The 13,607-nt window shown below is 38.5% G+C and overlaps 2 pseudogenes across 2 annotated transcripts; one reads left to right on the forward strand and one right to left on the reverse strand.

Annotated features, from left to right (window-relative positions):
* Nucleotides 1–206: 206 nt before the first annotated feature.
* On the reverse strand, nucleotides 207–9,702 carry LOC103707192 (putative potassium transporter 14; annotated as a pseudogene). The gene is made up of 7 exons (XR_016412718.1): nucleotides 9,134–9,702; nucleotides 8,528–8,733; nucleotides 2,933–8,356; nucleotides 2,738–2,849; nucleotides 2,312–2,512; nucleotides 1,616–2,129; nucleotides 207–1,033 (listed from the first exon to the last, which is right to left on the reverse strand). The product of XR_016412718.1 is annotated as a putative potassium transporter 14 (transcript).
* A 2,222-nt stretch (nucleotides 9,703–11,924) lies between these two features.
* Nucleotides 11,925–13,170, forward strand: LOC103707221 (ribosomal RNA small subunit methyltransferase, mitochondrial pseudogene; annotated as a pseudogene). Its single transcript, XR_015986108.2, has 2 exons — nucleotides 11,925–12,166; nucleotides 12,261–13,170. The product of XR_015986108.2 is annotated as a ribosomal RNA small subunit methyltransferase, mitochondrial pseudogene (transcript).
* Nucleotides 13,171–13,607: the final 437 nt, after the last annotated feature.

Genomic DNA, 13,607 nt, shown 5'->3' on the forward strand with positions numbered 1-13,607 from the left:
TTCAGAAAGGCTGAAACTGAAAGCTATGATGCCTATCAAGCTATCAGCCTATGCATTAAATAAAAAAAAAAAAAAGCGGTGGGATGGGGGGCCTTCCCCAGGTCGGGGGCCTTAGGCGACCGCCTCAGTCGCCTAAGGCCCGAGCCGGCACTGCTTGGCATCTCCCTTTCTCCATCCCTCTTTCTCTCTCTTTAGGCCACCTCCAACCCATCCTTCGCGATCCTGTGCCCCACTGTCGGCAACCACCGTCACCCTTGTCACCGGCCATCCTTCCCTAAAAACAGCCGTCTTAAAAACTCTATCCCTCAACCTCCATTTAAATTTAAGATGTCTGATCTACTTACTTACTTGGTGGTAAAGATAATTATAAAATGAGATTGTATAATCTGATTGTGAACTTGCGATAGATCTTTCCTCTACAAAAAAATCTAAGATAGATCGGGCCGTAAGTGTGATTCTAAAATCGGCAATAAACCTGTTTGTAATTTGATTGTAAAATCTGGCTCATATTTTTGCTTCTTTTGACGGCTGAAGGCTGTTTACTGTTGCAACAACTCAGTTCATATGTTCATGGGGGGCCTTAGGCCTGTATCTTTTCCTTGTACCCATTTCATGCCCAATGAAATGAGTGGCAATATCAACCCTCATGTTGCTTAAGGAAAATAAAATAGAGATTGTAAATAATTAATAAACTTTTTCGGTCAACAAATATGATCCTCTGTCGTATGTCTAATTGTTCAATTAATGATCACTATGAAATAATATTTTGTTACCTAAGCAATGTTTAGGTTGATTTGCTTTATTTGATGTGCTTCGAGTAATTTGTCATTGTCTTAAACTATTCTATCAACTGTAGGTGCCGAGAGCTTGCAAATAGAATGAGGTGCAGAAAGCATATCTAGTGTCTTTGTCACCCTTATTGCTTTCAAAGGAGCGTTCCTTAGCTTCTCAACAGACAAATTTCTCAAGATTCTCAACTAAGAGCTGTTCAAATATCTGGTGATGTTCTTTGCGTACCTCCTTATAGCCATACCTACATCAAGCAACAATTCTAGAATAAGTTCATAGAGAAGTGATGGACATTGCGTGCTTGTATAATCTATGATATTGAAATTTAGTATAATCTATACTCTAGCCCGTATATATATAATTTACTTAATGGCTTCAAATAACAGTTATTACAATGTCGAAATGGTACCCTGATGTGTTTTAACAAACCTAGATAATATTTTAAATATAATTTATTACACTGCTATATTACATTTCAAGAATAATTTTTAAAAAATAAAAAAAATTTGTACCCATGCATTGTGCAGGTTACATGCTAGTTTTTAACTATAAACTGTAGGATTTAGAGCCTGGCACTTCACTAATATATAGTTGAACTAGGCAATATGTTAAAAGGAACCTCACTGCTACTTTGTACAGTAACGAGATCATGTAACAGTTACAAATATTAATTGACAAATATACCATGAAATAGCATAAATCGAAATTTGAAAAAATATGGTGTTCCAACAATTTTTAGAAAAAAAATAAGGTTATAGCTCTTACTTATGCTTTAAAAATGTTGCTACCTAGATGGCCATTTCTAAAGATAAAGAGTTCAGCCTACCTAGCAATGCAACAAAACATGTGACAGCTTTTCGGGCAAGACCCGCTGAAAGAGACCTTTCATCCTGAGGCACCAAAGGAACTGGTGCATACTTTATGCAGACAAAAATGATCGTTGAAGGAATGGTTGGCAAGGTGGTCAGAAAGTGGCCAAAGATTGCCGGGATTCCTTTCACCAGTTCACTGTAGACCAATACAAGTCCAGCGGCTCTAATGGAACCAAGGTTGCGACCAACACCATCATCAAATCCATCAAAAGCTTCTGTTTTACTTCACTTTCATACTTCAACTTGCTGCCATAATTCCATATACATGATCATAAACAGTACTGCTGCAAAGACCAACAAGACACAGCTTCCATCTCCTACACTGCCCAAAACAGAAGAGAAGTAATTCCAGCCCTTGAAAGAAGGTGAGAAAGCATGACACGACTATGATGTTAAACTGCCATATAAGAAGCATAAGGATAGTTGCTAAGATTGTAGTCATCATCATCTTTCCAAGCAAAGCAATGCCTGCAGGATAGATCCAACATTAGAGAAATAGTAAGGAAGATTAATGCATAAAAGACAATAAGAGTAGATTGCGTATGCTTAAGGATAAGAGTTCAGTCCGATTTGAAATACCATATGCATTGCCAATCTCATTTATGCTTTCAAAGGTGGTGACAAATGCCAGGGAGGAAACCGGCAAAAACCTGTTTTTTCACTGGAATACATATCTGGCCCATGAACTACTGAGACAAGTGAATAATTTTTAGGAATGGAAAACAACCACGAGTTGTTGATTGCTTTATGCATGAAAATGTTGCTGTTGTCATTGCCCGGCTTGCAATCAGCGCAGCTATATTGGCTAGGAAGAAGACTGGCTAGGAAGAAGACTGGCCAGAAAGCTCTGCCTGCAATTACAGACCATGTATTTTCTCCCTAGTATCTATTAAACAACAAAACAAAAGGAAAACTCATCGGAGGGTTTAGACCCTCAAAAAGTGTTCTTTCCAGATAAGTCAATTATAATACAACTCATTTATAAATGGCACCACAAATTACACAACAGATCATATTTGTAAATAAAAGTCAGAGCCACTTGAGAACAAGAAAAGAAATGGACCAATCTAGCTTACTCGGAATAGATGAAAAGAAGACCCGCTGATTCTCAATTGAGTTTTCCATAAGGAATGCAGAACCAAGGTCTCCCAGCAGAAGGCAAGGCAGAACCAGAAACATAAAGGTGAGCTGCAATAAATAGCTAAATCAATCAACTATGGAAGGTACACACAGAAGAAGATATGAATAAGTAAACTTAAGCTATGCCTTACCTGAACTGACCTAGAAGAGAAGTAGCAAAGATCTGCAGACATTGCCTCAGACCCTGAAATGTGACCAACAATGTAAATGACGGTCATACTTCATCATAATTACTACACAAAATTAATTAACCTGCAATGGAGGAGATATGGAAGAATGCTGCTGAAGCGTAGGGACTTACCGGCAGTTAAGATATTTCAGTTTCCTCTTGCGCATAATTTTCATATTTATGTAATATTAATTATTTGAGTAGGGAATTCAAGGGACATCTAAAGTTAATTTTATTTTATTTTTCACCAAAGCCATCTGCTTCCATTACTTTGATCAAATTTGTTGTCCTTTTCCGAAAAAGTATTATATGAAGGATATCTAGTCTTGTTGTAATATTATTTTACAAGTATTTAAAAGACCATAATTATTGAGATCTATTTTGGTTTTTAGAGTTTGTACATACATATGTTATACGCATTTCAGATTTTGCTTTGATTTACGCATTAGTTTATACAATTTTGAAAGTTGTTTCTCCTTACTCTCATGGTATTGAGAATGTTCTAAAACGAATATAACTATCCAGTTGACATCTCAACCGAGTTGTCTAAATTTTTCAACAATTGTCGATCCACATACTTCTTAACTATTACCTTTTATTTTTGTTAGATCACATTAAGAATATCATAGTTCAGAAAATTACAATCCCATCAGCCCTTCTGCCAAAAGTTAGCATATAGGTTCTAGTTCCCATATGCATTTCCCTGCAAGTTATTTGTGTTCCTTGTAAGAAGATCTGGTTTGGGCCCTCAGTTGTACTATCATAGAGATGTAGAGTTACAAAATGGTATCGGAGTCAACTAAGGTTACAAGATCTACAAGAATAATTTGTTCTTTGTTCATTTTCTTTTATCTCTTCATATTTCATCCTTCTTTCTGCCTCCAGATCATCATGATGAAGGAGCCATAAAAAGTTTTCAGGGTCTCACCAACCAATGGTGAGAACAAACTTATTTTTGTTTTAGCGAATCTATGTTATGGCAACAATGATATACAGTTTCCATATCCTACATTGATACAATTTCTTGAAGAGATGTAAAACTACGGCTCATCAAACTTCAGATCTGATCAAAGTCCTACAGTTCTGATTTAAAGTTGCTCTCAGGATGATAAGTGTTCGAGTTATATTATATGAAGCCAGTTTGAGAACAATAATGTAACTCATACATAAAAGTTGTGATGGAATCATATAAGAATTGACAGATTTTATTATTTTATTTAGAATCAAGTCGGCATTTGTAGCATATATTGGCTGCTGTCCTGTGATCTTGATGACTCTTTTTGGTGTTTTGTTAATACAGTAATCAAGCCAGTACCTCCAGTAATTTTAGAGAAGAAACCTTTCCTGTTCTGTCTACCAATCCAAAACCCTTTAAGTCCCAAATTTAGTCCCTATAAACCTCTCGATCTCTTACACCTCCCACTTACATATCCAATTATATAAAATCCTGCAATAGCAAACTATAATCAGCAGAGAGTAAGAATGTGGAGCAAACAGATGCCAACAGCAATCTTATATCTTCTGAATTTGACATGCATATCATGGATCTTCAGAGAAATGACATTTTCTATTAGGTTCCAGAAAAAAGTGGTCCTCACTATAATAATGATAACCTAAGCGATTATTTAATATGTCATACACAGATTTATTTGCTCTTAGCAGTATTTGAGTGAATACTTGTGTTTCAAGGAACGAAATAACTGTCCTACAAGAAAAATATATACAGAATTCCTGAGCCAGTTGACCTGAAGCGTGATAAAGGCAGCACAGCACTTATCCAGATAAGGTCAAATCATAGGAAAAAAAGATAGCATGCCACCACCCACACTCTTCAGATAGTTGAGATAGTACTTAATAGAATGATACCAAAAAGACCAAGGTGACACTCAATACCATCCATACCGGTGGCACACAGAAGACAACCCCCAAGAGACATCCAAGCCTAAGTTGGATTTCTCTATAAAAAATGATAGATGTAAACATGATAGAATGCCCTCAAAACTTTTGTCCCATATTTAAGGAGGTTGTAGATCCCAATGCTCCCAGGAGAGCAAAACCATATGAACAAAGCAGGGCCCCCCCACTTTACTCATCCCAAACCTCTGTACACTGAACAAGACTATAAGAAATGCAACCGAAATCATCACCACTTAATCTGCAACAATAATAGGAAAATTAAAATGAATAACTGCAGCAGTATATCATGAAAGAGCAGATGCATAGATAAAATAAAGAAGCATTATTTCAATCTTACGAATGTAGTTTCCATTACAAATATCGAAGGTCTATAGCATAATGATCAAGCACAGAAAATACTGCTGGACAGGCTCACTACCCTAGGAAAATCAGTGTGAAAAATAAGAGTGTAACTGTGTAAGTATGTCTTGAAAAGGACAGATCTTTTCCTTCAAATGAAACATATTATTCATGAAATCGATATGTGAAAGATATAATGTACATTTATATGATGTAGAAATTCAAATATGGTAGCATGAATTCATCTAAACAAATCTATAAATGTATTCACACTTCTTTCTTTATGTTTGAATGAACAAGCAAAAGTGATAATTTCTTTTAAAGTTAATGTTTCCAACTGCGTCATGATTGTGAGCACAGCCCTTGGATTTTCGCCACGTGCAATTAATGTGAAGTTGTGAACAATATCAGAAAACGTCAGGTCAGAATATTGATGCGAACTTCAAGGTCATGATTACATCCCAAATACATTCCCTTTCTAATTAGGTTGAAGTCAAGACAGTGAACATACTAAGAAATGTTCACTTGTGAAGAGTCTGATCCCCATCTCTCCAACATAACATCTGCAGTCAGATTATAACACTGACCTCCACATTCTCTTAATTTCAAACTCCCACTAGAAGGACCAACTCACAAGCTGATCACACAAATGGGAATCAACATCCTAGAGGAAACCCTCTTTCAACTTGTAGGACTTCTGGAAAAAAATTCGCTAATTAGAAGTGGAAATTGGTCAGGTAGGTTCGTGTTCAGGGGCTGGTCTGAGGTGCGGATTTTAGAGAAAAACTGCTAATCTGAACCTAGCCTGTTTATTATGCAGGACAAAAATTAAAACCTAAATCCAACTCATTTAATAAACAGATTACCCAACCCTTGGCTTAAATTTTTGGTTGCTTAAGAAACATGTCAAGTCAGATCAAATCTCCAGGAACCTGTGTATCCGATTTGACATAGGCAGAAGAGTCATAAACAGGTTATAAATGGATCAACCTGACTTAAACCAATTATTACAGATATCAACAGGTTAAATGGGTCAGAACTTTGAACCTAAATCCAACCCATTTAATCAATAGGTTCAGTCGTGTCAGCCTGTTTATGACCGAAACCGTTCACATCAGACCAAAACCTGCTTATCATGGGTTGGTTCGTGTCACGGATTGCCATCCTACTTTTAATTTATTTATAACCATAACCTCCGACAGATTGAAAACAATCTTATTATTAGGAGTAGAAATACAGTCTGCCACCGCCAAAAAATAAGTCCAGGATAATGTTAAGATCAGCAAAGCATTCAATGCACCAGCTTCTCATGACACGACAAAGGAGGAAGGATGTCATAAGATTTATAATCTAAACAATAAAAATCGGAGAAAGACTGTGGTTATTGACATAGGAGACATGAAAAGCTGATTGAAGCCAATCCTCTCTCTATGGATAAGTTGCATCACATCCATGGCCAATAGTCTGGTTAACCGTGGAATACCTGGCAGGCCACAATTCAAGGATGCTTGGATAAATCAGCTCATGTCTTCGACAAAAGAGCTACTGCAAGCCCCACATCTTCAAGGGATCTTCCATGTCCCACATTGGCTATTCAACAGGAGGCTAGTGTTTGGGCAAAAAGATGACACGAAGGAGACAGAAGTGAAATTTGAAGACCCATTTCTTACGGAGCTGGCTAATGACAAATCCAATCAGAATTAACTGGACAGCTGAATACCCAATCGTTGATCATGTATTACCAATGATTCAACAAACTTACTAACAAAAACACAAAACTTGAGGATCCTATAATTTAAGATCTATCAGCTAAAGAAAAACTAGTAGAAGAATCAAAGACGGTGGATGAATCACTCATTGCAATTAATTCATCTTCAATATAATACGTCACCAATTTTATTTCATCCAAACAATGAAAGAGTGCAACTACATTGCAGATCCAATATCTAACATTTGATCAGAATAAGGAGTTATATTGGCCTCCACCATCAGATCATAGATTTGCAATTCATCATGAATTCACGATGATCTTGAAACAAGCTCCTGGAAGCGGAAGCAGCTGATATATATTGTAGTTTGTGTTAGTTATGTATTCTAGCTTATGTAAGAACTGAAAATTACTAAAATGTTATGAAGATCTTAGCAAATCTGAAACACCTAATAATAAGTAGTTGGTTGGTTAGAAATCCTTTGGATTGGGGAATTAAATATTTTTCTTGTTTCAGAATCCTGTCAAAAAAAAAACATAATTTTTTAAATAGGCAATATTAGGAAGGTTTTCGATTTATCAGGATTATATTGAATTGACTTACCTACATCTTACAATCACCTTATTGTGAGCATATGTATATACCAATTGTCAGCCAAATGGGAAAAGAAAGTGAGATATATAAGGCACAGGCATGCTTCAAGGCCATTCCAATATATGCATGAAAATGTTACAACTACTTGCTAGATTGACCATCAAAAACTATCATATTTAACAAATAGCATGACATTTCTTGCAAGCATGCAGCAGTAATATATGCATCCGTACTTGAATTTATAATAGAAAACTGTAATATAATATGCAGATATTATCTAAAATAACAGAACAATAGTAAGATTACCAGTGCATGCTCATTTTTCCCAAGCTGGTTAAGGATAGGATGCTGAAACAAAATTCCAATATTTTCTACTATTAGCAACTAAAATTAGAGGTTTACCTTGTTGAACACTAGCTATTCCAACCTTCAGTCCACTCACAGCTGACATGACAGTAATTTTCAAAAAGGAACAAACAAAAAGGTATAAATAATGACAAGGGGATAAACAAAGAATGAACATTCTATACATTCCTTTTGCTGAGAAACTGATAGAGGTTATTATATTCAGCAATAGTATGTTGAGAAGCATTTTTGTCGATTCTAATGAGAGTACAACGTACAAGGGTGACAACTCCATCTGCTATGACCATGGAGGTGCCAAACAGCGCCAACATTAGAAATAACTTCTTCAATGTTAATGAAGTCTCAAGATGCTCCTTAATTTTTAGAGACCTCTCAAGCTTTGGTGATGGCACCTTGAGACGGAAACTTGATATGGGAGCATCAGAAGGCAATTAGTTTGGAAGAAGACTTGCCTTGTTTTCCTGCATATCAATGAATACAGAGCAAACATGCCCCCGCGCCCCCCCCCCCCCCCCCCCCCCCAAAAAAAAAAGGTTGGAGAAATGAAACAACACTAAGTTAAACTCTGTCAGTGCAATACCTAAATACAATGAGGACCAAAAGCATGTAAATATTAACAACCTCTTGCATACCTTCATCATCATTACCCCAGAGAGCAATAAGATACACTTCACCAGCAGTATCAAAATCAAAGTATATATAACAAGAAAGAGTGCTCCAAGAATATCTTCTTTCACACTAGTAGCATATTTGTTGAACATAACATCAAAAGTCATCCCCAAATACCACTCCAAGTGCTCTGAAGAGCAAGTACAACATTCCTGCCCAAATGAAACTCCTGCAATTGGGTAGAAAAATTTCAGAAAGAATCTATTAGCGTACTTACAGACTTTTCGGGACTTCAATTTTACAGAAGTGGCAGTTCATGAACTCAGGCAATCATTAATTAACCATTCAAAAATTTGAAAAGTCTGAAGGGCACAAAAGAATATAAACTAGCAATACTGGCCAATTTCTAACAGTGATACCAACATGGCTGTGAAGCAGGGCATAATTAGACCAAAGAATGGGGTAGAAATCCAATTCTATGTTTGAAATTGCCAATCAAGATTCAATCTTTAACGCTTCCGTGTCCATTCAACTATGAAATTAAGCTAGACAGCACATAGGTAAATCAAGATACAACTTTTGGAGAAAATTAAGATCCAGTTAACAAAGTGTGGAAGGCCTAATCATGCCTCGTAGTCGTTTCTGTGGGCTCCGGGGACCTCAAGGGCCTCTACATCCAAGGAATCGATCCGGGGACCGGCCCGTAACAGCCCCTACTTCATATTGTCTTCTTCTTCTGACTCGAAACTCGCTTGGCGCGACGATTCCTCCCCTTCTTCCTCCAAGCCCTCCTCGTCCTCATTCTGGAAGACCCATCGAGATTCCGTAGAATCCATCTTCACCAAGTTCCTACTCTCTCTCTCTCTCTCTGAGCTTTCCGCCATGCAATGTCACTCCAAAAATCCCAAGAAAAAGCCTTTAAACCATCAAAACCTAAATCCAAGAAACGATTGAAAGGGGAGCAATCAATAAAAAATCGAACGGAGAGAGACAGCATGACGGGAATCAAATCAGCAGGAGTGAAGGGAAAGGAGAGAGATTTTGTGATCTGATGTCGATCGAACATTCGACAACGACCGAAACCGAGAGTGCTCAGAATGTGAGAAAATATGAAGAATCCGAAGAATCGGATTTCTGAGAGAAATGAATCTTGGGAAATCTGGAAGTTTGAGAAGTGCACGGGCGGAGCCCCTCCTCCAGGGAGAGATTTTGATTCCCTGAAACCATGGGCCCTATGTTCAGGTATCCACTAACGGCCGTCATGACTGTTTGGGATACCTCCGTTAACGGCCGTGCAAACATTAACCGCCACTGGACAACGGTCTTGAACATGAATAAACTTGAAAAGAGTTTATTTTTCAGCTTTATATTTTACTCTTGAATAAACAATCCACTAATAGAATTTAAAATTGTAGAAAAACTGAAAAACACTTTTTGATTGTTGATTCAGTTTTAATAAGATTAAACTATTCGATAAAGTTATTCAAATACAGAGCTATATGTTCAATCTAATTTTTCCTAAACATGGCGAAATAGTAAGTGGACCCTGGCAATTAATGATGACTAATTAAACTAGACCTTTTAGCTATTAAACAAAACTAGAAGGCTACGAATGAAGGGGATTACAAATCCTTTGAAGCCAAAAGTTCAAATAATGATGTCATTGCCAGATAGTTGACCCCTCTAAAATTGCTACTTATTGTTACATGAAAATAATGGGCTAGAAATATGTAAGAATAAAACAATAATATCTTAACAATTATAAATACTCAATATAGTAGAAAAATAGTAATATTATTTTGTTCGAGTCATGGTTTACTAAGTAACAAATCATTTGCTTAAATATGTGAAAGATAGAGGTATCCTATGAAAATTCATTCATGACTATGGCAGTAAGGATTAAGATCATGACATTTGAATAGCTATGCATTGTTAGTTCAAAAAAATATAATTTCAAGATGGACTCTACTATGTTATACTGCAAATGTTGATGCATTCAACTCATGGGAACTTTTTTTGGTAAGAAATTGATGTGTGAACCTGAATAACAGGTCACTACTGCTTGCGCATGTTGAAACTCCTATAAGTGAATAAGAAGTTGCTATGCTTCGATATCATGATACAACTAATGATTTAAAATGGAAATATAATTAGTAAATTTGCTGACTGATGGGATCATAGTCACTAACAAATACTTTCTTGTTTCCACAACTTGGGAGCATTACTTGCATTGATCAAAGTTGTCCTCTGGAGGCAGGGAGCCTACCTGAGGGTTGCTTTATTTTTTTGAAAAGTGGTTTGAGAGTACCTACCAATCAGCACCGTCCTAAGTGGACGTGAGTTGAGCATTCCATCGACCTGCCCTTACTGCAAGGTGGAGGAGTCTATTGATCACGTCCTCTTCTACTGTGACAGAGCAGAGCGAGTATGGAGACTGACAACATTCCTCCGGAGGTTCTTTATTCGGCGACCCTTGGGACTCCTTTCTCTAGCATTTGAGGAGTAGACTAGATAGGCCATATCTCATGTCGGGGGGTGTTTTGGCGGCTTATGTTGCATACCATATTTGGCTAGGTAGGAATATCTGTATTTTTAGAAAGAGCAGCCACTCATTGAGGATAGTTCTAGATAGGGCTTAGATGTAAGCTGTGGAGATCACCCACCTCGGCCCTCTGAAAGAATCTTTGATAGCACGGGGCACCTAGGACTCTATCTTTGCTTCTGTAGCATTTCGGACTATGTTTATAACCCAGGAGCTCCTGCCATCGAGTTTTCTCAAAATAAATTTCGACAGATGTGTGTTGGACGGTGGCAGAAGAGCAGTGGGTTTTGTCATCAGAGGTCTAGATTATGAACTGCTTGCTGCGAGTGAGTGTCAAATCTTTACACACTCAATGCCTGGAGTGGAACTGAGGGCCGCTGGGGCCGGCCTCAGCCATGTGCAGCGCACTTTGAGGGCCAACACCATCTTGTCAACAAGTGACTCAACGCCATTGATTGGCTAGATTCAGAGTTGAGCTAGGGATGCGAAGTTGCATCCTCTGATTCAAAACATCTATTGCTTGGCGAGAAAGTGTCTCTCTTTTTGGGCGAGGCATGTTTATCGAAAGTTGAATAGAGTTACAAATTGGATCACCTTTTTTATGGCCGATCATTTTGCTAAATGTTTCTAAATTTTTAGGCACGTGTACCTTGAATTTTTAGGGATATTTTTTTTGATTTTTTTATTAATTTAAGCTAGAGTGGTGTGAAACGGTGGTCTTAGCATTAAAAAAAAAAAAAGAAAAAAAAGAAAAAATCGGCATCCTGCTTCTCCAAGGCCCGGTTGCTCGCACAAAGCTTCATTCTCTTTTTCCGCACCCAAGCACACTGCTCCAAGCTCAGGCAACAAGGAGATGACGACGATGCCGAAGAACGTGACAAGCAGAAGCCAGCGGAAGGAACGCATGGGGCCGTCCATTCCATCTCCACAAGGCCCGGCGGCGGCAAATCCTCACCAGCCCCCGCGTCACCGTCCTTGAGATCGGTCCCGGCACCGGAAATCTCACCGTGAGGCTCCTCGAATCCGCGCGACGGGTGGTGGCCGTCGAGATTGATGATAGGGTGGTCGAATGCCTGGACGGCCCCGCGCCTCCCATCTCAACCTCCAGGACCGGCTAACCGTACGTATTGTACGGCCACAACTCGTTTGTTCTAATTTCCCAAAGAAGGAATTGAAACTGTCTAACCTACCGGCTTTCTCGCTGGTGTTCTCAGGTGATCAGAGGCGATGCACTCAGGAGATTTCCAGAAGGTAATCTTTGTCTGGCCGAGCATTCCTCATAGGATATCTTCTCCCCTCATCGCAAAACCTCTGTTTGAGTTGAGTAGGCTGTTGCTCCAGAAGGAGTTTGCTCGGCGCCTTCTGGGCAGCCCTCGTGACTCGGAGCTCAACCACCTTCATGCGAACGTGAGGCTGGTGGCCCCATTCGAGCTTCTCATGGATGTTAGCAAGAAGGATTTTGTTCCTTGCCGAAAGCTGACTCCTCTTTTGTTAGAATCCGACCGAGGTCTGATGTCCCCTCTGTCGATCTAGATGAGTGGTTGGCCTTTCACCCGAACTTGCTTCAGTAAGAAGAACAAAAAGCTTGGCGCCATCTTTAAGCAAAAGAAGAAGATTGTGGAGTTCTTTCAGAAGTCCAAGTCCGAAGGCAGAGCTTGCAAAGTTCTAGAGGAAGATGGAACCAAAAATTCTGATTCTGATGATGATAACGATGATGATGAAGATGATCATGTGGGAAGTAAGGGTGGAGAAAAAGTAGGACATGCTTCGGAATTGGGTGTATTCAAAGAGAAGATTGTTGCGATACTGAAAGCTGGAGGATTCGAGGATAGGAGGCCTTCCAAGCTCTCCACTGAAGAGCTGTTGCATTTGTTTCAGCTTTCAATCAAGAGGGCTTCTTGTTTCATTAATAGATGCTGCTAAATTTGTGCTGGAATTCACTGAAGCTGCCGCAACTGAGACACTCAGGTGGTTCCCTTGCAGAATTTCTTGATGGGATGGAATTCATGTGGTGGAGACGTGAGATTCGGTTGAATAATAAATGAAATAGGTGGGGTTGTATGGTGAGTCTCGGACAGCAAGCCATCTCTAATACTGCGTATCATTCACCAATGTTTCATCTTCTCTTCAGAAAAAAGTTCTACCCATCTTGTATGTCTAAATGGAGCAGATGCTAAAGGTTGGGAAGGTGATCTTGTATAGATTACTACCAATGAAATCCTAGATAATTGAGGTTTCAAGCTTAATGAAACTAACAGAGGAGTATTTCCTTCTGTCTTCTTCACATCCGATGCCTTTGAACAATGGATGGTGCAGTTTCTACTGAAGATCTCTATATTTTTTCTGCAACATTGTGGAAAAGAAAAGCAGGGCGCGAGCCTTTGTACTTATTATACCTCAAAGTTGCTGTGCTGAAAGTAGTCATTCAGCAAGTTATTCATAATCTGCACTGCAAGATTTAGAAATGTTTGAGCAACTGAACTCCCATTTATATGTATTTTTAATCACTCTGCATGATCAATTGAAAACAAATTGTGTTGGGTCGTTGGCTGGATTTACAC

This window comes from Phoenix dactylifera, chromosome 1, assembly GCF_051530095.1.
Source record: "Phoenix dactylifera cultivar Ajwa chromosome 1, Ajwa_hap1_PhDact_Kaust_v1.1, whole genome shotgun sequence".
NCBI lineage: Eukaryota > Viridiplantae > Streptophyta > Magnoliopsida > Arecales > Arecaceae > Phoenix > Phoenix dactylifera.